Source organism: Salvelinus fontinalis, chromosome 42 (assembly GCF_029448725.1).
Source record: "Salvelinus fontinalis isolate EN_2023a chromosome 42, ASM2944872v1, whole genome shotgun sequence".
Lineage (NCBI taxonomy): Eukaryota > Metazoa > Chordata > Actinopteri > Salmoniformes > Salmonidae > Salvelinus > Salvelinus fontinalis.
The window spans coordinates 13,064,694-13,089,447 of NC_074706.1; the positions used below are offsets into that span (position 1 = coordinate 13,064,694).

Below are 24,754 nucleotides of genomic sequence, written 5' to 3' on the forward strand. Positions count from 1 at the left end.
GGGTCATTGTCCATTTGGAAGACCCATTTGCGACCAAGCTTTAACTTCATGACTGATGTCTTGAGATGTTGCTTCAATATATCCACATAATTGTCCTTCATGATGCCATCTATTTTGTGAAGTGCACCAGCCCCTCCTGCAGCAAAGCACCCCCACAACATGATGCTGCCACCCCCGTGCACGGTTGGGATGGTGTTCTTCGGCTTGCAAGCCTCCCCTTTTTCCTCCAAACATAACGATGGTCATTATGGCCAAACAGTTCTATTTTTGATTCATCAGACCAGAGGACATTTCTCCAAAAAGTATGATCTTTGTCCCCATGTGCAGTTGCAAACTGTAGTCTGGCTTTTTTATGGCGGTTTTGGAGCAGTGGCTTCTTCCTTGCTGAGCGGCCTTTCAGGTTATGTCGATATAGGACTTGTTTTACTGTGGATATAGATACTTTTGTACCCGTTTCCCCCAGCATCTTCACAAGGTCCTTTGCTGTTGTTCTGGGATTGATTTGCACTTTTCGCACACCAAAGTACGTGTATCTCTAGGAGACAGAACACGTCTCCTTCCTGAGCAGTCTGACGGCTGTGTGGTCCCATGGTGTTTATACTTGCATACTATTGTTTGTACAGATGAACGTGGTACCTTCAGGCATTTGGAAATTGCTCCTAAGGATGAACCAGACTTGTGGAGGTCTACAATTTTTTTTCTGATGTCTTGGCTGATTTCTTTTGATTTTCCCATGATGTCAAGCAAAGAGGCACTGAGTTTGAAGGTAGGCCTTGAAATACATCCACAGGTGCACCTCCAATTGACTCAAATTATGTAAATTAGCCTATCAGAAGCTTCTAAAGCCATGACATCATTTTCTGGAATTTTTCAAGCTGTTTAAAGGCACAGTCAACTTAGTGTATGTAAACTTCTGACCCACTGGAATTGTGATACAGTGAATTATAAGTGAAATAAACAATTGTCTGTAAACAATTGTTGGGAAAATTACTTGTGTCACGCACAAAGTAGATGTCCTAACTGACTTGCCAAAACTATAGTTTGTCAACAAGAAATTTGTGGAGTGGTTGAAAAACGAGTTTTAATGACTCCAACCTAAGTGTATGTAAACTTCCGACTTCAACTGTAGATGGGCTAGACATACAGAGAGGTGCTGTTTCGCTCGCTCGGATGCTTTCTCCGGTGAGAGAATTCTCTTCGAATTGAAGGAAAATTATGAAACACAGAGACACGAAACATACATTATTGTATATGTATTTGTCTTGGTAATTTTTGGGGGGAAGCCAGCACCCATGAATACACTCCACTGTGCACAGAACACTGCACACTGCCTGTACATCATCTTAAGCCTCTTCAAAAGCACCAGAGACAAGCCCATGTCAGAGTGAAATAAACCAGGCGAAAGGAAAAGCACATTGTGGTTGGATTTGAATAATTTAGCCTAGCGGTTAAGAGTGTTGGTTCAGTAACCGAAATGTCACTGGTTCGAATCCCCGAGCCGACTAGGTGAAAAAACTGTGGCTGAGCAAACTTGAGCAAGACACTTAACCCACACTGCTCCTGTAAGTTGCTCTGGATAAGAGCGTCTGCTAAATGACTCAAATGTAAAAAGCCTCAAGTTAAAGAGAGGTCATTTTCAAGAAAGCCTTTTTAAAATATTCTTACAGTGTGATCCCCACACCTCTAACCACAACTGTCGGGCTCCCCTGTGCCAAATAGAGTGTGTCACCAACACTGCAATGTTCCACAAAACCACATAATTGTTATTCGTACAACAAGGGTGATGTAAAGCGGTGTACCCTGCAAGCAAGATCCCCAAACAGCACAATCTGTGTTGGCCCATATTTGTCCTCCATAGCCAAGGGAGATGCTCCCTAACGAAGCATAGATCTCAGGTCAGTCTGGAGTTTGACAACTTTATGGTTCGAGGTTAGAGTCAGGAATCGGGAAGCTGATCATAGACCTGTGCTTAAAGGGGCCACGTCTCCCCAGGACAAGTACCAGCAGGTTCTCATTACAACTCTGTGTCAAAATGAGACGCAGCTTTGTTGGAGCAACTCGCTCATCTGTAGGCTGGTAACCCGTCCTTCCTCCCCCATCCACCGTTTTCCTCCCCCCGCCATCCCTCCCACCCTCTCATTTTACATGTTTTATTGAGAATCGCAGGCTGGACTACTGTCACAAGCCATTAGTGAAGGAATGTTTCCTCAGGTTCAGGAGAAACCCAAACCCCACTGGAAGCCTTTGAGGAATCAATTCATCGAGCGTCAATAAAGTCCCTTGCGGTGTGAAGGGGGCTTGGACCATCGGGCCCGCTCAAATGTAAATCAAGAATTCTCTTTCATGTTTTCACATCAAAGTCGCTATTCCTTGATCAGAAAGCAATTTCTTTCCCATCTGCACTTTACAACTATTTTTTTTTAAACATTTGCTATTTGGGAAGGAGTTCGCTAGTCAGGTCTCTGAATATGTTTACTGTAATTTGGTTGTTAGCGACATATTTCGAATTATAGTAGCTGGGATTAGTGTCAGTGAAACAATGTAAGCCAAATCTTTCATCATTATGATACGACATTCTGTTCCAATCACGGTACCGGAAGAATTGTTGTTGGCTTTCGAGAAGGGCTTTTATGAAGGGTGGACGTTTTGACAAAGACTTAATGTTCAAAGATACCGGTTGAACAATGAGGTTTCGAAAGGCTGTGATATATTGTAAATGTGAATATATCACAACTAAGAGGTATTGTGAAGCCGATTTGACGTTTAAAATTCAGCAGTTACAAAAGCTTGTCATTAAAGGTGCAATCTGCATGGACCACATGTACTAATGACCTTGTTAGCCGTAATCCCTCTGCATACATTGACATAAGAGGGGAAGGAATTCATCCGATCTAAAATGTATTAATCTCATTAAAGTTCCAGAGAGTCATATAGATAATGCTTGCTGAGTGTAATTGATGAAATGGCCCCCATTACGGAGGTAAAATTGTTTCAGTATGGAGGTTCAGGCAGCTGTGACACAATCAACTCTCATGCTAAGGGGGGGGGGGGGGGGACAAGAATCAGATGCACACTAGCCAAGAGCTGTGGCCCTGTCCAGCTTCTACTTCAACTAGATCTACACATCTGTACAATGCTCACATTCTATTTCAACTATATCTACATATATACACCAACCATTAGGAACACCTTCCTAATATTGAGTTCCACAGGGATGCTGGCCCATGTTGACTCCAATGCTTCCCACAGTCGTGTCAAGTTCGCTGGATGTCCTTTGGGTGGTGGACCATTCGTGATAATACACGGGAAACTGTTGAGCGTGAAAAACCCAGCAGCGTTGCAGTTCTTGACACAAACTGGTGAGCATGCCACCTACTACCATACCTCGTTCAAAGGCACTTGCATTTTGTGTCTTGCCCATTCACCCTCTGAATGGCACGCGCACAATCCATGTCTGAATTGTCTCAAGGCGTAAAATTCCTTCTTTAACCTGTCTCCTCCCCTCCATCTACACTGATTTGAAGTGGATTTAACAAGTGACATCAATAAGGGATCATAGCTTTCACCTGGATTCACCTGTCATGGAAATGTTTAAACATTATGTTAATGTTTTGTATACTGTGCGAGTCAAAGTCAACAGCATGGTACAAAAAAAGGCTTCTTCAGGCTCGTCTCTGTAGAACAACCCATTATGATTCTCGGTAGAACCATTTTCCCCACAAAGAACCCTGTTAAAGACGTTTTTTCCCGATGGAGACTGTTTTGGAGTCTCACCATCCCGGATGAAAAGGGTTCCATTTTCACTACAGAAAAAAGACTTCCAAAATGGTTCTTTGTGGGTGAAAAGGTTTTACCTAGAACCATAAAGGGTTCAACTACTACAGGGACATGAACTGAACAGACACAATGTCTATATGATTGACTGTTAGTACACATGAGGTTTTCCCCTTTCAGACAAGCTGGAAAAGTGTTTTTGGGTTGGGATCAAATAAACTTAGGGCGCTAGACATTTTTGGCAGATGAGTAACTCGCCAGCGAGGCACGTTGGGTCACACGGATAAAAGTCAACCATTATGACTACAAATGGTCATAAATGCTCTCCATTGGTAAATTTAACAAACACATTTTGTGGTTTCGAAATTCAAACCACGTGCTTTTGCTGACTAGCCTTACGGTCATGTGATGATTATATTTCTGGGAACGACCTTGGCACGCTGTAATGTTCGTCCGAAAGGGAGGGGTAATTTTTTTAATAAAAAAAGTCAACAGCTTGCCGTCTGAAAAGGTCAGAAAAGCGTCAGAACATAAAGTGCAGCACGTAAAACATTGGGCCGAGCAGTTTTACGCCATACAGGATGTCCGCGACCCACGACAAGCGGATGCTTCGGAATGGCCTTGCTCTTTGACCTCTGACCGACACTGGAGCTGGAAGTCTCACACTGAGGGGCTTAGAGGGACTTTTTTACGACGCACACCAAAGCAACGAGCAGCCCTAAGGTTACTGCACTGTCTATGGATGACCCAGACCTGATCTCCATCTCATACGGAAGGGCACCACCATCCCGTTCTCCCCACCATCCCGAGCGCCACATTTATCAAACTTCAACTTGAGCCCTTAAGACCTCAGGTATGGTCTTACGTGTACAGGGTACCTTTTTGGTCTGAAGCTGTTCGACGCGATATCACTCTGTTTACTTAGATAGACTTGTTTTAGAGTGTCCAGTGCTGTTTTTCTGCTACATTGTATTGTATTGATATCAACGATTAAGCGTTACTCTATCTGGGCATTCTAGAGGAATGGAACTAAATCCAAAATGCCCCCCCACCCCCCGAAAAAATACTTCTTAGCTCATAAAACAAGTCAGGATGTTTTCCCAGATAACGTAAATATGGCCCATAAAGTATTTATCTAAATACAAGTGCTACAAGACAAGCACCGGTAGTCTCAGTGACATGAACAAATGACTGCTCTTGCAGCAGTCATGGATCATTTGACAGTGTGTGTTGTGAAATAGTCTCCACAAACCCTCATCACCCTCCTCTTAATTTTAAACAACATGACTGTGGGTGTGCTAAGTGACCCGGGGTGACCCCGGGAATACCAGACGCAGACTCATGTATAAATAAAGCTCCGGCATTCCCACTCAAAGTCGCAGCCACTGCGACAAGGCTGTAATTTGTTTAAAGGGATCAGCTGAGGCCCATTAGGTTTCACTTGAGCAGAAACAGACGTGAGAGCAACCATCGCGGAACCTCTCCTTCATCGTATCACAAACAACCCCCGCCAGCCCGTAAATGTGAAACGTGAAATGTGACCTGTGGTCCGTCTCTGAAGTCACTATCAAAATATAATTATCCAAAAGGAACACTACAGTAGGCCTACAAAAACAAACATTTATTTTCGCTAGGTCATTTTTTTTTATTGCAGATGTATTTTGCGATAAAGGTCTTGTTTCCATTTCTGCCTGTTTGAAATGGTTTTGGATTTTCCAGATTTTTGTTGCATTAATCAATGTGATAACTGCTGACAACTGGAATAATCTTAAGGTAATTTCTTTGAAATGCCATTGATTGATACGAAGCGGATTGTGTTGAGGTATGAGGTATGTAAACAGAGCATACAGTATAACACAGATTTCTTGGAAATGGGGAAATAGTATGAAAGCAAACCACTCGATAATAATCGGAGAAACAAGCACCGGTAGTCTCAGTGTTTGCAATCGCTTTTGCAAGATGAGCTTACAAAAGCTGCAGGCATATCAAAAAGTTGACAAGTTGAGAAGCCTTTCGCACTGTCGGAAGAGGACAAGCTACAGTAAAGATACAATGAAACATTGCTTGGCATATGTTACAGTGTAAAAGTATTATATAAAAGACTGATTATGATTAGTGTCGTGCAAGGCATCTCTTTCTCAGCCAAGTATGGCACAGTTACATCATCATGTAATCAAAGGTTTCCCCTCTCACACAGCTGAAGGATGGACCAGTGCTCCAAACAACCTGCAGCAATGAGGGGTGGGGGAGGTTTGACGGGAACCTGTGTTAGTGTGTGTGTGTGTGTGTGTGTGTGTGTGTGTGTGTGTGTGTGTGTGTGTGTGTGTGTGTGTGTGTGTGTGTGTGTGTGTGTGTGTGTGTGTGTGTGTGTGTGTGTGTGTGTGTGTGTGTGTGTGTGTTAGTGTATCCACGAATACTATCACTACGTGTTCAAATAGTCACAACAAGAGATCAAGGTCTCTCGAAAAAAACAGGGCTCGGGTGGGGGGTTAAAAAAGGGAAGGGGTCGATTTCCATTTAGAATCTATGTTTCAAATGGGACAATTGGGTGTTGACATGACAAAATTTGCACCAGAATGTCCATATGTCGAAATGTCCATAAGGTTGAAACGTCCTTTAAATTGTACAAATGTCAGCTTCTAACCTTACTCTTATGCAACTGTATTTAGGGGAATTTAATTATGACAGTAATATCCACTTTTTGTTGCCCATTTGCTAACTGAACCACACTATGCAGTCAGTGTGCTTTCATCACCAGTAGCCCCATGCTCTGGCATGTTGACGTTTTTCGCCAAGCTGTCTAATTATTTTGACAAGGCTTGATGGATGACAGTGTGCAGCCACTTCAAATAAGTCCTACTGCATGTAGAAGCCAATGCGATAATTCCCTTGGCGAGTTGGATTCTCTCATTTGAGGAATGCCCTCTCCTCTTCCCTCACAGAGCTAGACAATTGTGACCACAGGAATGAATTAGCTAATCATTTTGGAAGGATGCATTTTCATGGGATCGCATGTACGGTATTAATATTAAAAATAAAACATGTTTTTTTTTAGCAAGAGGCATTGTTGCTGTAAAGGTTCGTCACATAGGCGTTCCTAATGTCAGAATACAGTCTATATTGAAAGGGAGTTTTGCTTTATATTGAAGAGAACTTTCCATAGCGCAGCTTGCGCAGGCTTTTTAACCATGGCAAAAAGTGTTTCCCCCTGCCATTTTTACTGTTTTTAAAATAATACACTGACAAACACTGTCATTATACCCCGATGAAGACAGCTTGTCTGTCGAAACGTTGGACATAGCTCTTGGCTATTTTTGCATCGGAGCTCCTAGAGCGGCTCACCTTTTATTTTATAATACACTTTACCATCCAAGTTTACACTTTTTAACAGAGCCAGGCAAAATGATGTACCTTTATCCAAATAGAAATAGATTTAAAAGACCCTGTGTCTTCATGTCTGCAAGACTTACTTTGAATTATTTAGCACCTATGGACCAAAGCAAGGCACTACATTAAAGGATAAAGAAGGTCTTGGGATACATTGACACTTGAAACATTGATATTGTTCCAAAGGAGATTACCTTCCTCCTGGTCCACAGTACAATAACAACGTTTGATATAGAGTTGCAGTATATAATTGACTACGTGAAGACAGTTTGGTACCTCTCAAAGTAAGTGGAGAACATCGTCTCCAGATAAACCACAAAAACGAATTCCACTTGCCTTCTTAGTGTAAAGATAGCGTAGACCTTTTGGTGAATAGCCCAAATCCCTACCCTTTCTTAATACATCGCACAGTTTCTTTGCGTTGACTTCCAGCACAGAACATTTTCGCTTGACCTTCATTGCACCGTGGCCAAGAGGGTTTGCTAACTTGGAAGTGTGCTTGGAATGGAACAAGCCCAAGGCACTGCACATTATACCTGGAGAGTCCTGCTGGGCGCAGCAGAAAGAGACCAGGCATTAGCCTTAACCTATTTGGGAGACACGCCGCTGCACACACACTTAAAAACCTCCTGCACGTTTACTAAATTGATGGCGCCCTGTAAACGCTGAAGGCATTTCCCGAAACCTCGACGAGACGACCTCCTTCAAAGTCCCTGCACGCTAATTATTTGACGTTTGGCCTCGTTTTAAAAAGGAGAGGTAGGATGGCAGCTAGGTTTCTCTAAATGGCAATTAAGTACTGTTTGCTTGCATTTACCACTTTCTTTTCGACAATAAATGAAATCCAAATGAAGTTGATTTTGTTTGTAGATTTTGTCGAATCACGTAGGCTGGTCAGTTGGTCATCAACCCTGATTCTGTAGTTCTGCAGGCTCTTGTTCCAACCAAGCATGAACACACCTAAAACAGCACAGAACAAACCAAATAGCACAGAACAAGGTTAGTGTTAAGATCAAGGTTAGTGTTAGGCCCACAAAAAAGCCTGCACCAGGGTTGGTAACCGCCAGTCAAGGTAAGGAGCACCAATGTGATCAGTGTTCGCTAGGCTGTGGTAGACCCACTTTTCTCCAACTGGTCTTCAAACATACCTTATGACTACGATCAGAACATTGAACTTACATTCAAATCCAAGGAATTACTGTGCAATACATGACATCATAATAATGTTTAGATTACGATTGCCTCACCCAAACACTTTCCCTGACACTACCCTTCAGTAGACCTTAGTTGCCCTCTCAAGATGACGTAACCATTTTACAAAATTCTCTGACGCATGTTGCTATCTTAATCCATTCCATGTTCACGACTGTCTGAATTTTAGGGCTGCTCAAAATTGAAAATAACAAGTGACAAACTTACTCAGTCTCAAGACGATGGGGCTTTCTTCCATTTGCCTTATTCTCAAAGGGAGAATTATGATCTGTTGCGCAAAGCACGCCTCAGGCGCTCTCCAATGGAAAGTATCGCTGTTTTAAAGAACGAGTGGACATAGTTCATTCAGCAGAAACCCGATCTCGCTGCTAGCGAGGCAGGAATCTTGAGAACACTTGTGGTCCTTTACCTGATTCCAGACTCTCTCCTAATCTCATTGTCATCTCAACCACTCATTGTCAATTCAGTGGGAGTGATACAGTATTGTGAACATGTGAGAAAGGTGAGTAACAGCCTTATATGTGAACTCTCCAATGTCAGTACTGTACAAATCAATACTTTATAGGAGTAAGTTCACGTCAGGGGAAGTAGACGAGAGAATACTTTCCTCTGGTCCTTTGAAAACCTTTTTGTTTACAGTCAACTTATTAGCAGCTACAATCCCTCTGTAGCGAACACTGAAATATTAGTAAAAAGACTCGGTTGTAAATCAAATGCTAATTACATAAGTTCTCTGTTTGTTACAGAGTCATTGTCACAAGAGGCATCCCAAACAGCTCGCAACTGGTTCTATCAAATAACGATTAGCGCCCACAAACATTGTAGCTAGCTCTTGGTAACAATAGCGCATTCAGTAGCACACACTTTTCCACTCTTTAACAGCCTTATCTGAGGGCCAAACTGGGGCCTCAAAGAAAGGATATGCCACATTTGCATTGGTAATGCACCCAGGTCTTGTGCATTTGATGCCTGCAGTTATCTAAGAAAGAGAGAGAGAGAAAGAAATAGCGAAAGAGTAAAATGAGTGCCACATGAAGCTAGAGCTAGCTACACTCTCAGCCGCATTATCGGCCAATCTTCAGGCCTGTGAAGCCCCAATGTCCTCTCCCTCGCGACCCACATCTGGGTTGGCGGCCCTAATTGTTTGATACCGCTATACCTCCAAAATCCCAGTGCAGCCAAAGCACTTCAAAGACTGCAGAGGCCTCAGAGTCTGGTTAGCATGGGCTAACCAATGGGACATTTCATTGGTCAGTGGTTCTGAACTCGTGCCGCCCGCCACCTGTTTTCTTTCTCCCATTGCTGGCACGGGGGTGTGGTGTGTGTCAAGTAGGGGTGGTTCAGGAAAGGCAAGGCAAGCTGTCGAATGTATGAGAACGGTTCTGGGAATGGCCACTCACCATACAACTCCGCAAGGTTCCTATGCTGATGTGTGTGTGTGTGTGTGTGTGTGTGTGTGTGTGTGTGTGTGTGTGTGTGTGTGTGTGTGTGTGTGTGTGTGTGTGTGTGTGTGTGTGTGGGGGGGGGGTTACGAAAGTCTATAGATAGTTCTCTTTATCCGTTGGCATGTACACATTGCATTCAGAAAGTACACACACCACTCAAATTTTTCCATATTTTGTGTTACAAATTGGGATTACAATGCATTTCATTCTCATTGTTAACGATCTACACAAAATACTATATAATGTCAAAGTGGAAGAAAATTTCTAACATTTTTATTTCATTCATGGAAAATAATACACTAATGTGTCTTGATTAGATAAGTATTCAACCCAATGAGTCAATAAATGTTAGAATAACCTTTGGCTGGTCTCCCGAGTGGCGCAGCGGTCTAAGGCACTGCATCACAGTGCTTGAGGCATCACTACAGACCCTGGTTTGATTCTGGGCTGTGTCGCAGCCGGCCGCGACCGAGAAACCCATGAGGCGGCGCACAATTGGCCCAGCATCGTCTGGGTTAGGGGAGGGTTTGGCCGGCCGGGATGTCCTCGTCCCATCGCGCTCTAGCAACTCCTGTGGCGTGGTGGGCTGGGTGCATGCATGCTGACACGGTCGCCAGTTGTACAGTGTTTCCTCCTACACATTGGTGCGGCTGGCTTCCAGGTTAAGCGAGCAGTGTGTCAAGAAGCAGTGCTTGGCGTGTTTCAGCAGTGCGTGTTTCAGAAGACGCATGGCTTTCGACCTTCGCCTCTCCCGAGTCCGTACGGGAGTTTTCAGCGATGGTACAAGACTGTAACTACCAACTGGATATCACAAAAATGTGGGGATTTTTTGTTGTTGAAAAGATTAACCTTTGGCAGCGATTACAGCTGTGAGTCTTTCTGGGTAAGTCTCTAAGAGCTGTGCACATCTCAATTGTACAATATTTGCCCATTATTCATTAAATTATTCAAGCTCTGTCAAGTTTTGGATCATTGCTAGACAGCCATTTTCAAGTATTGCCATAGATTTAAGTCAGTGTAAAACAGTGTCTTTTGGAAAGCAGTCTGAACCAAGTTTCCTCTAGGATTTTGCCTGTGCTTAGCTCTATTCCGTTTCTTTTTATCCTACACAACTCCCTAGTCCTTGCTGATGACAAGCATATCCATAACATGATGCAGCAACCACCATGCTTGAAAATATGAAGAGTGGTACTCAGCGATGCGTTGGATTTGCTCCAAACATTTTTTGTTGTTGTACACGCTTCCTTTTCATTCTGTCATTTATGTTAGTATTGTGGAATAACTACAATGTTGTTGATCCATCCTCAGTTATTGCTCATCACCATTGGCCTCATGGTGAAATCCTTGAGCGGTTTCCGTCCACTCTGGCAACTGAGTTAGGAAGGGCGCCTGTATCTTTGTAGTGACTGGGTGTATTGATACACCATCCAAAGTGTAATTAATAACTTCACCATGCTCAAAGAGATATTTGATGTCCTTCTTTTTTATACCCACCTACCAATAGGTGCATTTTGTGAACCATTAGAAAACCTCCCTAGTCTTTGTGGTTGAATCTGTGCTTGAAATTCACTACTCGATTGAGTGACCTTACAGACCATTGTACTGCATGTGTGGGGTACAGAGATGAGGTAGTATCTAAAAATCATGTTAAATACTATTACACAAAGAGTGTCCATGCAACTTATTATGTGACTTATTAAATAAATTTTTACTCCTGAACTTATTTAGGCTTGCCATAACAAAAGGGTTGAATAATTATTGACTCAAGACATTTCAGCTTTTCATTTTTTATTATTTTGTCAACTTTTCTAAAAAAACATAATTCCACTTGGACATTATGGGGTATTGTGCGTAGATCAGTGGCACAAAATCTCAATTCAATCTATTTTAAATTCAGGCTGTAACAACAAAAGAGCACTTACCTTGTACTTTTGCTACGTACTGCACCGTCAGACCATTAAATCACCATTAAATCGACTCTCAACTAGACTGTCAACCATAGTCAGAGAGCAGAGTAATTTAGCGACACTAGACATGTATAAACAGTGGTCTCTCTACTGTAGCTTGATAGATCGATAGCTCGTGTCTGTTGCGTCGTAGCAAAGAGTGGGGTTGGAAAAACCTGACCCCAAGATGTTTGATCTCCGTGGACCTCCAGATGCACCCAGAGACAATCATGGATGTCCTCTTTGTTCTTTTTTGGGGGGGTGGGAGAGAGCGAGCAAGAAAGACACAAGAGAACAGGCCCTATGGTTGGCCCGTAGGGCCTGGTTCGTCAGCGTCACCCTCCCTATGGTGACACAGATTGCCATTTGAACCTGAGGTTGGGGGCTTGGGGGTGTAAATCTCCCTCTAGGGCCAGCCTTGACATTCTATTCCCAGATGAGGGCCTCTCCTAGTGGGTGATCCCCGCCACATGGGAGTCAGGCATCCCCAGCCAGATCCATCCGTCACTGGGGGGAGCAGCTGTCACAAGACACCCAGGATAGAACACCTGCCTCTGGGGACCTCACCTCTCAGCTAGCCCCCGCTCCTGGCCTCAGCCCCCTCTAGTAAAGCCTGGGAGTCAGGCAATTCAACGGTGGAGGTTGGGAGGCAAAGTCAGGCAAACACGGCATGTCCAACGTCACATCGTTAAGACACATTCACTTGGTGCTATGTGGTTAATCCATTAGGCCGGCGTTACGAGACGGACCGAGGTTGTGGTATAATGTTACCGCAAAGCCACACATGCTGCTCTGGTCTGGTCTGATGAAACAAAAATAGAACTGTTTGACCATAATGACCATCGTTATGTTTGGAGGAATAAGGGGGAGGCTTGCAAGCCGAAGAACCACATCCCAACCGGGGTGGCAGCATCATGTTGTGGGGGTGCTTTGCTGCAGGAGAGACTGGTGCACTTCACAAAATAGATGGCATCATGAGGTTGGAAAATTATGTGGATATATTGAAGCAACATCTCAAGACATCAGTCAGGAAGTTAAAGTTTGGTCACAAATGGGTCTTCCAAATGGACAATGACCCCAAGCATACTTCCAAAGTTGTGGCAAAATGGCTTAAGAACAACAAAGTCAAGATATTGGAGTTGTCATCACCAAGCCCTGACCTCAACCTACAGAAAATGTGTGGGCAGAACTGAAAAAGCGTGTGCAAGGAGGCCTACAAACCTGACTCAGTTACAACAGCTCTGTCAGGAGGAATGCGCCAAAATTCACCCAACTTATTGTGGGAAGCTTGTGGAAGGCTACCCGAAACATTTGACCCAAGTTTAAACAATTTAAAGGCAATGATACCAAATACTAATTGAGTGTATGTAAACTTCTGACCCACTGGGAATGTGATGAAGGAAATAAAAGCTGAAATAAATCATTCTCTCTACTATTATTCTGACATTTCACATTCTTAAAATAAGGTGGTGATCCAAACTGACCTAAGACAGGGAATTTGTACTATGATTAAATGTCAGGAATTGTGAAAAACTGAGTTGAAAAATATTTGGCTGAGGTGTATGTAAACTGTAATTCGTAAAAATCCAAATAACTTCACAGATCTTCATTGTAAAGGGTTTAAACACTGTTTCCCATGCTTGTTCAATGAACCATAAACAATTAATGAACATGCACCTGTGGAACGGTCGTTAAGACACTAACAGCTTACAGACGGTAGGCAATTAAGGTCACAATTATGAAAACTTAGGACACTAAAGAGGCCGTTCTACTGACTCTGAAAAACACAAAAAGAAAGATGCCCAGGGTCCCTGTCATCTGCGTGAATGTGCCTTAGGCATGCTGCAAGGAGGCATGAGGACTGCAAATGTGGCCAGGGCAATAAATTACAATGTCCGTACTGTGAGACGTGTAAGACAGCGGTACAGGGAGACAGGACGGACAGCTGATCGTCCTCGCAGTGGCAGACCACGTGTAACAACATCTGCATAGGATCGGTACATCCAAACATCACACCTGTGGGACAGGTACTGGATGGCAACAACAACTGCCCGAGTTACACCAGGAACGCACAATCCCTACATCAGTGCTCAGACTGTTGGATAGGGCTAGGTCCATTCCCCCCAGAAATGTCCTGGAACTTGCAGGTGCCTTGGTGGAAGAGTGTGGTAACATCTCACGAAACTTGTTCAGTTTATGTCTCAGTTGTTGAATCTTATGTTCATACAAATATTTACACATGTTAATTTTCCTGAAACTAAACACACTTGACAGTGAGACGACGTTTCTTTTTTTGCTGAATTTATTTGTTCATCTGTTTTACATACGGTATCCAACAAAAACATCACTAGGGTGATTAGACTCAAATGTGATGCTTCGGGCTGCTTCACCTCACCCCCCCAACAACACACACACACACACACACACACACACACACACACACACACACACACACACACACACACACACACACACACACACACACACACACACACGGTCTTGATCAAGAGTCCCTTTAGCAACATCTTCCATTAGGTCACAGCCGTATTTGCTGGCCTCATTGAACAAGTTGCCTCTGAGCATGTTTTTTTCACTGACCCATACAACCTGATAAATGATTAGCATCATGGTAAACCAGCAAAACTGACCTCAGATCAGTGCTTAAGGGGTACACGTGTGGCGTGTACACGTGTGGCGTATAGTAACAAACTATCTGGGCCCCCAGACAACATTAACATTCATGTTGGAATATCCATCTTGCTTTGGTCAGTAGATTTGGAAAAAAAAGCCATGACCTGTCTGTGTTCATTTTCCTCAAGACTCCCAGGTACGGGCACTGCCACGCACTCTGGCATCCATCTCCCCACACACTTGTCAAACATCTGAAAGCCATAGAGAGGATGCTCCACATGGTTTCGTTAAGCACTGAAGGTGAGCTATGGTCACCGAGTGACGCTCTCTCTACTGTTCTGAAGAGTTCTCCATGGAACTGTTACAGTACTGGAGCCCTTCCTGTACAGGTTTCCTGTAACCTGTTTTACTGATAACGAATACTGTGTGGTTCTCAAAGCTGGGAATGAGAGCACTTTTGGGGTCAGTACTTGTAGGTGAAATTAGAAACTGCGGAACGGTACATTTAAATCATGCACAACAATGAGATGTCATTCCAAGATACAACTTTTAAAAAGTCAGTGGTATGAGAGCACTACATCTTACTTCTACTCCACGCTCAGAGTAAACATTTTCTTCTCTAGTTGTTTGTCAACCTTGTTGCTTTTATTTGGTAGTTGGGGGAGGAGGGGAGAGAAAAAGACAAAATGAAAGAAAACATTCAACCGTAGTAATGTGGCCAGCTCGTAAATGAAGCACAAAGCTAGCCCCGAATATCAGTATATTTATATACGTCTTCAGAGGGCGAAAGGGCTGAGGAAGGCCAACTTACAGATTTAAAAGCAACGATGTTGTCTCTTTGCACATATGCTGAGTGTCTGGAGTTAAAAGGGCCTAAGCGGTGATTTATGGCCGAGCAGACATTTTCCTCGCTACAGTAGTGCTGAAAGACAGTAAACAGATTACAGGGTTCGCTGTAAATCTAGACGGTCATTTATCTGCGTTTAATGTGTTTTGCCATTCTATATTCAATCCACTGCAGATGTGTACACTTTCAACGGTTTACTCAGGTTGTATTTTCTTAAGTATATAACAAAAAAGCTGATTAAATTGCACAGGGAAGTATTTCTACAGTATGTTGAATGTCATGTCATGTCAATGTTTTCCCACAGGTAATGGAATTATTACATTTATAGAATTATGATTTAATACATATGACTAAAGTTGTGCATTTTAATAACTAGGGGGGAAAAGCTTGTTTCGAGTGATTAAATGCAAGAGCTGAGGTGGCCATTTTGAGTTACATTTTCTATGTCTATCCCCAAAAATTCACTCTAGTTGCCCGTGTTTGAAAACAAAGACATTAAGAGCCCTCAGTGTAATCGTATTTATTTTAGAATAACCAGTAAAGTTAGAGTCTTGGGGATATTTAGTTTAGAAAATCGTGACATAAGAAATGTAGCCCTAGTCTCCAATTGATCTCTTTATGAAGCTAGCCAGATGCTTAGATGGCTGCAAAATAAACAGAGCCAGACCCTGTTGAACTGGCAGTCTGGAATGTGTACTTTGGAGGCATGCAAGGTGATGTGCATTATGGAGCAAATTTGGATTCAAGTAGTATTTTGGGGTGGCCGGGGGGGGGGGGGTTCAAGTAGTATTTGTAATCTTTCAAAAGCTGCCAATGCATTTTGTTTGAGCTTGTCTATAGTGCCAGATGGCTGTGGTTTACACATGGGACTATCCCATTGGTTCCATTGTGCCAGGCCAAATCAAGAGCACAGCTAAAGTATTTCAGTGATTTTAAATAGTATTTCAATCCAGGTCTGGTACAGAGTGTGGATGGCACAAAATAAAAATTATACAATTCCCACATGCATCTACAGTACATAATTCACCTTTTGGATGCGGCCCCACAGAACATTTTATTTTTGTGTTTCACATGTTGGAACATCTCTCTGCTCTTAAAGTCACACATTAAAGCCGGTTGGCTTCCAAAAATAGAATTACACATTTCTTTAAGTTGAGAGCAGTCAACCGTTACTTTAAAACATTGAAAATAGGCAAGAGTCTGCTCTGCCTGCTCAAATGTAGAGCTGTTTGAACATTCTATCAGATTTAGCGTTGGATTAAATATTTTAGCACTGCCTTCTGATCGCGCTCCAGAAACCTAATCATTATAAAACAACTTGTCACCCAGACTTTACCCCCCCCTCAGTGAGTGTTGCTCGGCCAAGTCCCAACGCAATCTCGATTTTGCAGCGGATGACTCAGCCCCCCGGACCTTGAGATGTGTCAGAGCTCAGCCACTGAGAAAACAGACAACACTGCATGACTTGTTCAGAAGCCAATGCATATTTCAATATCAAGTGACGGGTGTAGTATGAAATCCAAGCCAGGTTAGAGTGCAGCTGTCTTGAAATTACCACCACGCCATCCCTGTCCAACTGAACATCGGACCCGCATAACCATGAGCATGAAGTGCCCGTCTGAGGCAAGGAGATTGTCTTACTGCTCCGAACGGAGCACATTGTCAGCTGACTGACAGACGTTGAAGAAGCGTTGATGGGACATCTCAGAGGAGCTCCATATCCCTGCCTGGGTCACCTGACTCTCCCAGCTACGTGCCGAGACATGCAGATGCTTGTTTTACCAGATCACATGACACAGGAGAGACCTCTCCATCGCCTGTGCTTCCCAAGGCCAAAGACAGAGCAGAGCTGTAGTCCAAACCAACCCGTCCGGAAGGAGTGACCCAGAACTGAGTCAATAAATAAGACGCCTATCAGGGCCTATACATAGAATGCATGAAGCCTGCACGGTTAACTGACTAGCCACTCAAATGTTTATTATCCTTAATTAAGATACCTGATAAGGGCTCCGAGTCTTAGACCTCTCCTGGCACATGTTCCTAAAGATATCATTTTTTTGGATTAGCACCAGACCAAGTGGAGCCGTGTCAAATCGCCCTGCATTTTATTGCTTTTGGAGCAAAGGAACGAGTGGGCGTTCAGATGGCCCATTATGGACAGTAAAGGGACGCTTGGGTGGGTGCAAGGGAAAAAAATGGCTGAAAGTCAGAGCTTATTGGACTTGGATGTCAGGGCCTATTACTTCTCCATGAGTCTTTCACCAGCAGTTTCGGAGGCCATTTTATAGTCTCGACGTGCAGACTCATTTGAGTTGAAAATGAGTAAAAAGACACATTGACGAGGCTAATTCAAATACCTTACACTTTTTGAAAATAGACCACCTCCCAAAATGGGTTTCGCAGCCAAAGGCCATTCCATATTTTCGCATCACGGTGGCCAAATGTATGGATGGTATGTCCATCTGTTAATCGTGAGACAGAGGCTCTGAAGAAGTGTTTGGATGCTTCAAGGACCTCTGTGCGTCGTAAGAGAATTGTGACTCCTCATTGCCACACTAGCTTTCACACCAGACCAAAGGTCTTTACAATAGATTCTTGCTCTCCAACCAAGAACAATCGATGTATCATCTCCATCGCGGTGACCCGAACGTAAGGAAACAGGTCATCAATATTAATGGATGCTCTCAAGCCCAAGCAGAGGAGTGTTCGGTCCCCCGAGCTCAGACACGCTGCCACGGCCTAAACCCTTGGAGAGAGAGAAGTATCTTCATCTGGCACTTTCCTCATAGCTGTGAGATGGAAAATGAACAAAGACCTCAAAGACAGTGTGAGGAATGAGATGAAGTGTCATGGCAAACATGTTCTACTGTATAACCTCAGAGCAACAATACCAGCCTCTGAAGCTTAGGATTCTCACCTTGGCCCTTAGAGAGCCACAAGCGAAACTCGTTTTTATTCCACCCTTTAAAACGCAACTATTCTATTAGCCAGGGAATGGTTACACTCTTTTATTCGGTCTGGATTCCATTAGAAACGGATTCAAACAATTGTTTCACGTCAGGCCTCCTTCAACACTGGGTTAACTCAGTGTGGCCATGTGGAATAATGTTGGATGGAATCAAAATGGTATTTGATCATGATTCCAAGACACATTTCTTAAGAGTGGGACTTTCAGTTTCTTAACAAGCATGTTCCACAATGGGAAGAACAACAAAAGGCTTGTGTTTTTTTTTGTTCTCTATGTGGTATCAATAAGTTTCTGAAATTTGATAGTTTAGTCTAATTTAGAATTTCTTAATTGCAGAGGGAGTCTGGAAACATTATTGCTCCGTAAGCAACACACATTTTCCATTGGAATTGTTTAATTTATGAACCACATTAACAATCAGTTCAACGATGAAAAGGAATGGAGAGACAGAGTCACAAACCATTGTGGAATTGAATCGTACACTAATTGTTGTTCAAGTCAGTTAGAAGTGCCCCCCTCCCCCCCATATCAGAGCTAAAAGATAGCCGGACATCGTTTAACATACTTAATCTGACCTTTGTTTATATGCATATTATGATTGAGCAATAACATAAAATAAATTATTTTACACACTGTACAATAAAGTGCTTTTAGTATCTATAGTATACAAATCAGCGCACACAGCAATATCAAAAGACACCAACTGCCCTGGCTCTTTGTACAACTGTTAATGACATTTCAAATACTGTAGGTATTTGAAATGTAGTAGTCTACAGAATATGGGCTGGTGGTACTCTGACATAATACAACTACAGAACAACAAGAATACTTGCCAAGTCAAAAAGCTATAGCCAACTGAAATGACAATGCGTTTCATTTTCTTTAGCATGCAAACGTGTTTACGACCACACATTTGTTCATTAATTGTGGATTCAAACATCCACTCGTGTACAGAGTGCTGCGTTGTGCCATTGCAACGCAAACCAGAGTACAGGCTTTTGCATATATAACTTTTTTTTATTACAAAACCAAGTTATGAAAATATTAAATGCACCACGATGCAAATCATTCATTGTACAAATACATTTAATACATTTCTGATTTCACCCATGCATCTGCTTTGTATAATGTCCTTACCAATAGATGTGCCAGATGACAGGATATTGTTCAACATGAGCCAATATTGATTTGTAGATCCTTTATGTTGAGAAAATAATTGAATAGTGATGTGATGTTAAAATCAGATTTAAAATAAGCTTGGAAAGCTGCCGCGGTCCCCGTCTCTTGAAAGGGGGTGACACTCTAGACCCAAACTGCTACAGACCTATATCTATCCTACCCTGTCTTTCTACGGTCTTCGAAAGCCAAGTTAACAAACAGATTACCGACCATTTCGAATCCCACCGTACCTACTCTGCTATGCAATTTGGTTTCAGAGCTGGTCATGGGTGCACCTCAGCCACGCTCAAGATCCTAAAAGACATCATAACCGACATTACTGCGCAGCCGTATTCATCGACCTGGCCAAGGCTTTCAACTCTGTCAATCACCACATTCTTATTGGCAGACTTGACAGCCTTGGTTTTTCAAATGATTGCCTCGCCTGGTTTACCAACTACTTCTCTGATAGAGTTCAGTGTGTCAAATCGGAGGGCCTGTTGTCCGGACCTCTGGCAGTCTCTATGGGGGTGCCACAGGCTTCAATCCTCGGGCCGACACTCTTCTCTGTATACATCAATGATGTTGCTCTTGCTGCTGGTGATTCTCTGATACACCTCTACGCAGACGACACCATTCTGTATACTTCTGGCCTCTCTTTGGACACTGTGTTAACTAACCTCCAGACAAGCTTCAATGCCATACAACTCTCCTTCCGTGGCCTCCAACTGCTCTTAAACGCAAGTAAAACTAAATGCATGCTATTCAACCGATCACTGCCCGCACCTGCTCGCCCGTCCAGCATCACTACTCTGGACGGCTCTGAATACGTGGACAACTACAAATACCTAGGTGTCTGGATAGACTGTAAACTCTCCTTCCAGACTCACATTAAGCATCTCCAATCCAAAATTAAATCTAGAATCGGCTTCCTATATCGCAACAAAGCATCCTTCACTCATGCTGCCAAACATACCCTCGTAAAACTGACCATCCTACCGATCCTCGACTTCGGTGATGTCATCTATAAAATAGCCTCCAACACTCTACTCAACAAACTGGATGCAGTATATCACAGTGCCATCCGTTTTGTCACCAAAGCCCCATACACTACCCACCATTGCGACCTGTACGCTCTCGTTGGTTGGCCCTCGCTTCATACTCGTCGCCAAACCCACTGGCTACAGGTTATCTACAAGTCTCTGCTAAGTAAAGCCCCGCCTTATCTCAGTTCACTGGTCACCATAGCAGCACCCACTCGTAGCACGCGCTCCAGCAGGTATATCTCACTGGTCACCCCCAAAGCCAATTCCTCCTTTGGTCGTCTTTCCTTCCAGTTCTCTGCTGCCAATGACTGGAACGAACTGCAAAAATGTCTGAAGCTGGAAACACTTATCTCCCTCACTAGCTTTAAGCACCAGCTGTCAGAGCAGCTCACATATTACTGCACATGTACATAGCCTATCTATAATTCAGCCCAAACAACTACAATACCTCTTCCCCTAATGTATTTATTTATTTATTTTGCTCCTTTGCACTCCATTATTTCTATTTCTACTTTGCACACTTTCCATTGCAAACCTACCATTCCAGTGTTTTACTTGCTATATTGTATTTACCTCGCCACCATGGCCTTTTTTTTGCTTTTACCCCCCTTATCTCACCTCATTTGCTCAAATTGTATATAGACTTATTTTTCTACTGTATTATTGACTGTATGTTTTGTTTATTCCATGTGTAACTCTGTGTTGTTGTATGTGCCCAATTGCTATGCTTTATCTTGGCCAGGTCGCAGTTGCAAATGAGAACTTGTTCTCAACTAGCCTACCTGGTTAAATAAAGGTTAAATAAAAAAAGAATAAATAAAAGCTTGAGAACAATACAATATTTTTCAAAGTCAATATAAAAAGGTCTGCAAGTTTACACCTGTATTTCTCCCTCCTGGAGGCTGCCGGCGTCTAGCCTGAAGACCCCCAGCCCGGTCTTTGAGACCATCGGGGAGGCGTTGGGGGCCGCAGTGTAAGAACCGACAGCGAGGGAGAGAAACTGGGCGTCATGGTAAACGGGGTGAGCACCATGTTCCTGGCCAGGGGCGCGTAAGAGTATTTTGCGTAGGAGGGCCTCCGGGTCAGGGTGTGTATGGGGCATCCGGGGGGGCACAGCCCTGAGGCCTGGCTGCACCACGCTCGTGATGAGGTGTGGCGGATGCATGAGGCAGCAGGCTTCAGACGCCAGGCCCTCGTGGCCCCCCTGGAGGTCCTTGTCGGGCAGCAGGCTGATGTCGGTGAAGACCTAGGCCAGCGTTTGGTAACGCGGCTCCCAGTCCAGCAGGTAGTCCCAGCCTTAGCTGCCCCGGAGCTGCTCCTCCAGACAACAGTCAGCTGAAGGAGCCATCCACAGAGGGACGTAGCCCCTCATGCTCTCCTCCATGTCTCTCACCCTGACCCGCGGCAGCATCCCCCCCTCCTCTTTGAAGGTGTGGAGGCTCTCAGAGCTCTGCATCCCTGTGGCCAGACATGTGTTGGAGACCGTGGTTACGACCGTCCCTGGGTTTCCATCCTCTGAATGGCAGGAAAGCTGGTCCGAGTCCCTGGGCACGCCAGAGTCGGCGACCCTCTCGCTCTGAGCAGAGTCGGCCCTCTTGCGGCACGGGTACTCGTTGATCATCTTGCCTTCTGCCGAGCCGCGACCGCTTGAGTCAGAGTTCCGTATAGGGGGGGATATCTCCCTCTTCACTCGGATGGTGATGGGCGCCCTCAGCTCTCGTAAGCCGATGCCGATTCTGTTGGCCACCGCCAGTCCTGCCGAACGTGCCGGTGTTGAGGTTGGCTGCGAGGGCAGCGGCCTTCTTGACGGCGGCCTCTTTGGTCTTGTATCTCAGGACAAGGGACACAAAGTTGACGAGTAGAAGAAGGAAGATGGCCAGCGACACGCCCAGAGTGACTGTCTGGACACCGAGGGCCACCCCAACCAGAGCTTCAGCCGAGCTGGAGATATTGACTGGTGCCAGGCTGGTGCTGGATCTGGAATTCATTCTGGGACTGCCGGCCGTCACCAAGAGCTCCACCACGTCTTCGTTGGAGAAACCTCCTCTCTTGCGGTACACTGGGCCCGAGACGAACACTGCGCCTGTTGTTTTGTTGATGGAGAACAACTGAGGGGTTGACAAGGGAGTACTCCACCACGCCATCCAGGCCTCCGTCATGATCCATGGCCTTAACATGGCCGACCGTCTGCCCCGCCTTGGCGTTCTCCGGGAGGATGAAACGGTACTGCCTCTGGGTGAAGACGGGACTGAATTCGTCCGCCCCTTCGATGGCCACCTGGACCCGCACGGTGGCCGCCTGTTCGCCTTTGTCCCTGGCCTCCACCATGAAGCAGTAGTCGCTCTCCCACTCGAAGTCAAAGGTCTGTCGGGTGTGGATGTCCCAAGGCTGTTGATGGCAAAGGCCTCCTTCCTGTCAGGGCTGCCACTGCCATAGTCCATGAAGCAGGAGGACAGGATGGAGTAGGTGAGCTGACCATAGGGCCCGGCGTCTTAGTCGACGGCATGGATTGAACAGGTGGGGGTGGAAGGTTCTCCGGCACCGAGCAGTTGACTACGGGGAAGATGAAGTAGGGCGAGTTGTCATTCTCGTCCAACACCATGTCGAAGACCACTGTGAAAGCTACTTTACGGTTTCCAGGTTCGCCCCCATCGGAAGCCTGGATGGTCAGTGTGTACTTGGAGTCTTCCTCGTAGTCGAGACTGTGGTTGACCTCAAGGGCGCCGGTGTGATGGTCTAGCCTGACGTGACCCTTGCTGTTGCCGGAGATGTCATACTGGACCAGACCATTGGTTCCGCGGTCAGGGTCCTGGGCAGTCACCTGAACCAACCTGCTGCCCGCCGGGCTGCTCTCGCTGGCCTGAGCGTGATACTCTGCGCTGACAAAAGCTGGTGCGTTGTCGTCCGCCAGGGTCACCGCCATGACCACCGAGTTGTGTAGTGGAGGTGAGCCGTGGTCAAACTGTCACTGTCAAGATGTAGCCTTCAGTGGCTTCGCGGTCCAGCGGTTGGCACAGAACCAGACTCCCAGCGGTCCTCTGCTGGCTCTCCATTTGGACTGCACCTACCTCTATACAGAACCTCCTGTCCTCGTTGCCACTAGCAATGACATAGTCCAGGTAGGTGTTTTCGTATGCCCAGTCCAGGTCCTCTGCCCAGAGGGTCAGCAGGGTGGTGCCGACGGGGGTATCCTCGGTGGGACTGACCATGTAGGTGTCATGCTGGAAGAGCGGGGTGCGGTCGTTGGTGTCTAGGACCACAATGTCCACGGAGGTGACCGTAGAGCGGACTGGGTCGCCCCAGTCTCTGGCCTCAACCAGGAGCTGGATCACGTTACCATTGGTGACGTACTTCAGGGGCTTGTTGGTGAACACCGACCCTACAAATGGGTTTGGAGTTAGCCATAGTCTCCGATTTGAAAACAGTGAAAAACATCTTACTAGTGTTTTTAATCAACTGAAAGTGCTGCAAGTCTTTTAGATATTGCTTTATTCATATACATAATTTAAAAGCGCTTAAAAATAAAAAACATTATCGTCATTATTAGACAAACACTCAAAATTATATATTTTAGCATTGTCTAATGTAGGGGCGTGTTTCAGGTGTCCACTCAGTCTACAGCTGCTGAGGGAAGCTTTACCATGCTGACTGTCAACACAACTCACAACTCTCTAGCTGTTATTGTGGTAAAGAACAGCCTATCAAAGAGCGACGTTGGTGGAATGCCCCTTTAACCAGGAAAGTCCCTAGAGATTAAAACTTTTTTTTTACAAAGAAGACCTGGCAACCGCAAAACCTTTAGAATAAGATCACTCACTACCTCATGGGTTTCATCCATAGCTCAGTCTATGAATCTGAGAGTGATTACATTTCTCCAGCCCCATTCCTTAGCTTTATAGCAAACAGAGTGGCGGGGCTGCCTTTTGACTGAAACCCAAATTCAGGATGGTGGCTTTAATGCTCTCTATAGAAATGCATTGTGTGGGCTTTTGGCTGAAGTTTCTTTTGAGAATGTTGACCTATCAAATGAGTTTACTGATGTGAGCACAGAAAATGGAGACTGAAAACCCAAGCAAGATTTTTCAATACATGGAATTGACTACTATTGTATAGCCACATAAATTTGGGATATTACCCAGCCTCCTATAATATTGCAACTCATCTTAAAACACATTCACATAAGTTAAAACATATTTCAGTGTTGGAAATATGAGGAAACAAAGGAAGAAGCCAGTATCTAGTTTCTGGTTCGAGTTAGGATTAAGACACGGTTCCGAGAGGCTCAATTCTAATATTGACGCCAATCCAAATTTCATTTCCCATTAGTTACTCGCACCACA

At 44.6% G+C, this 24,754-nt stretch overlaps 1 pseudogene; it reads right to left on the reverse strand.

The window, feature by feature from the left end:
- Positions 1-21,288: 21,288 nt before the first annotated feature.
- Positions 21,289-24,754, reverse strand: part of LOC129841078 (protocadherin-23-like) — a 37,498-nt pseudogene continuing 34,032 nt past the window's right edge.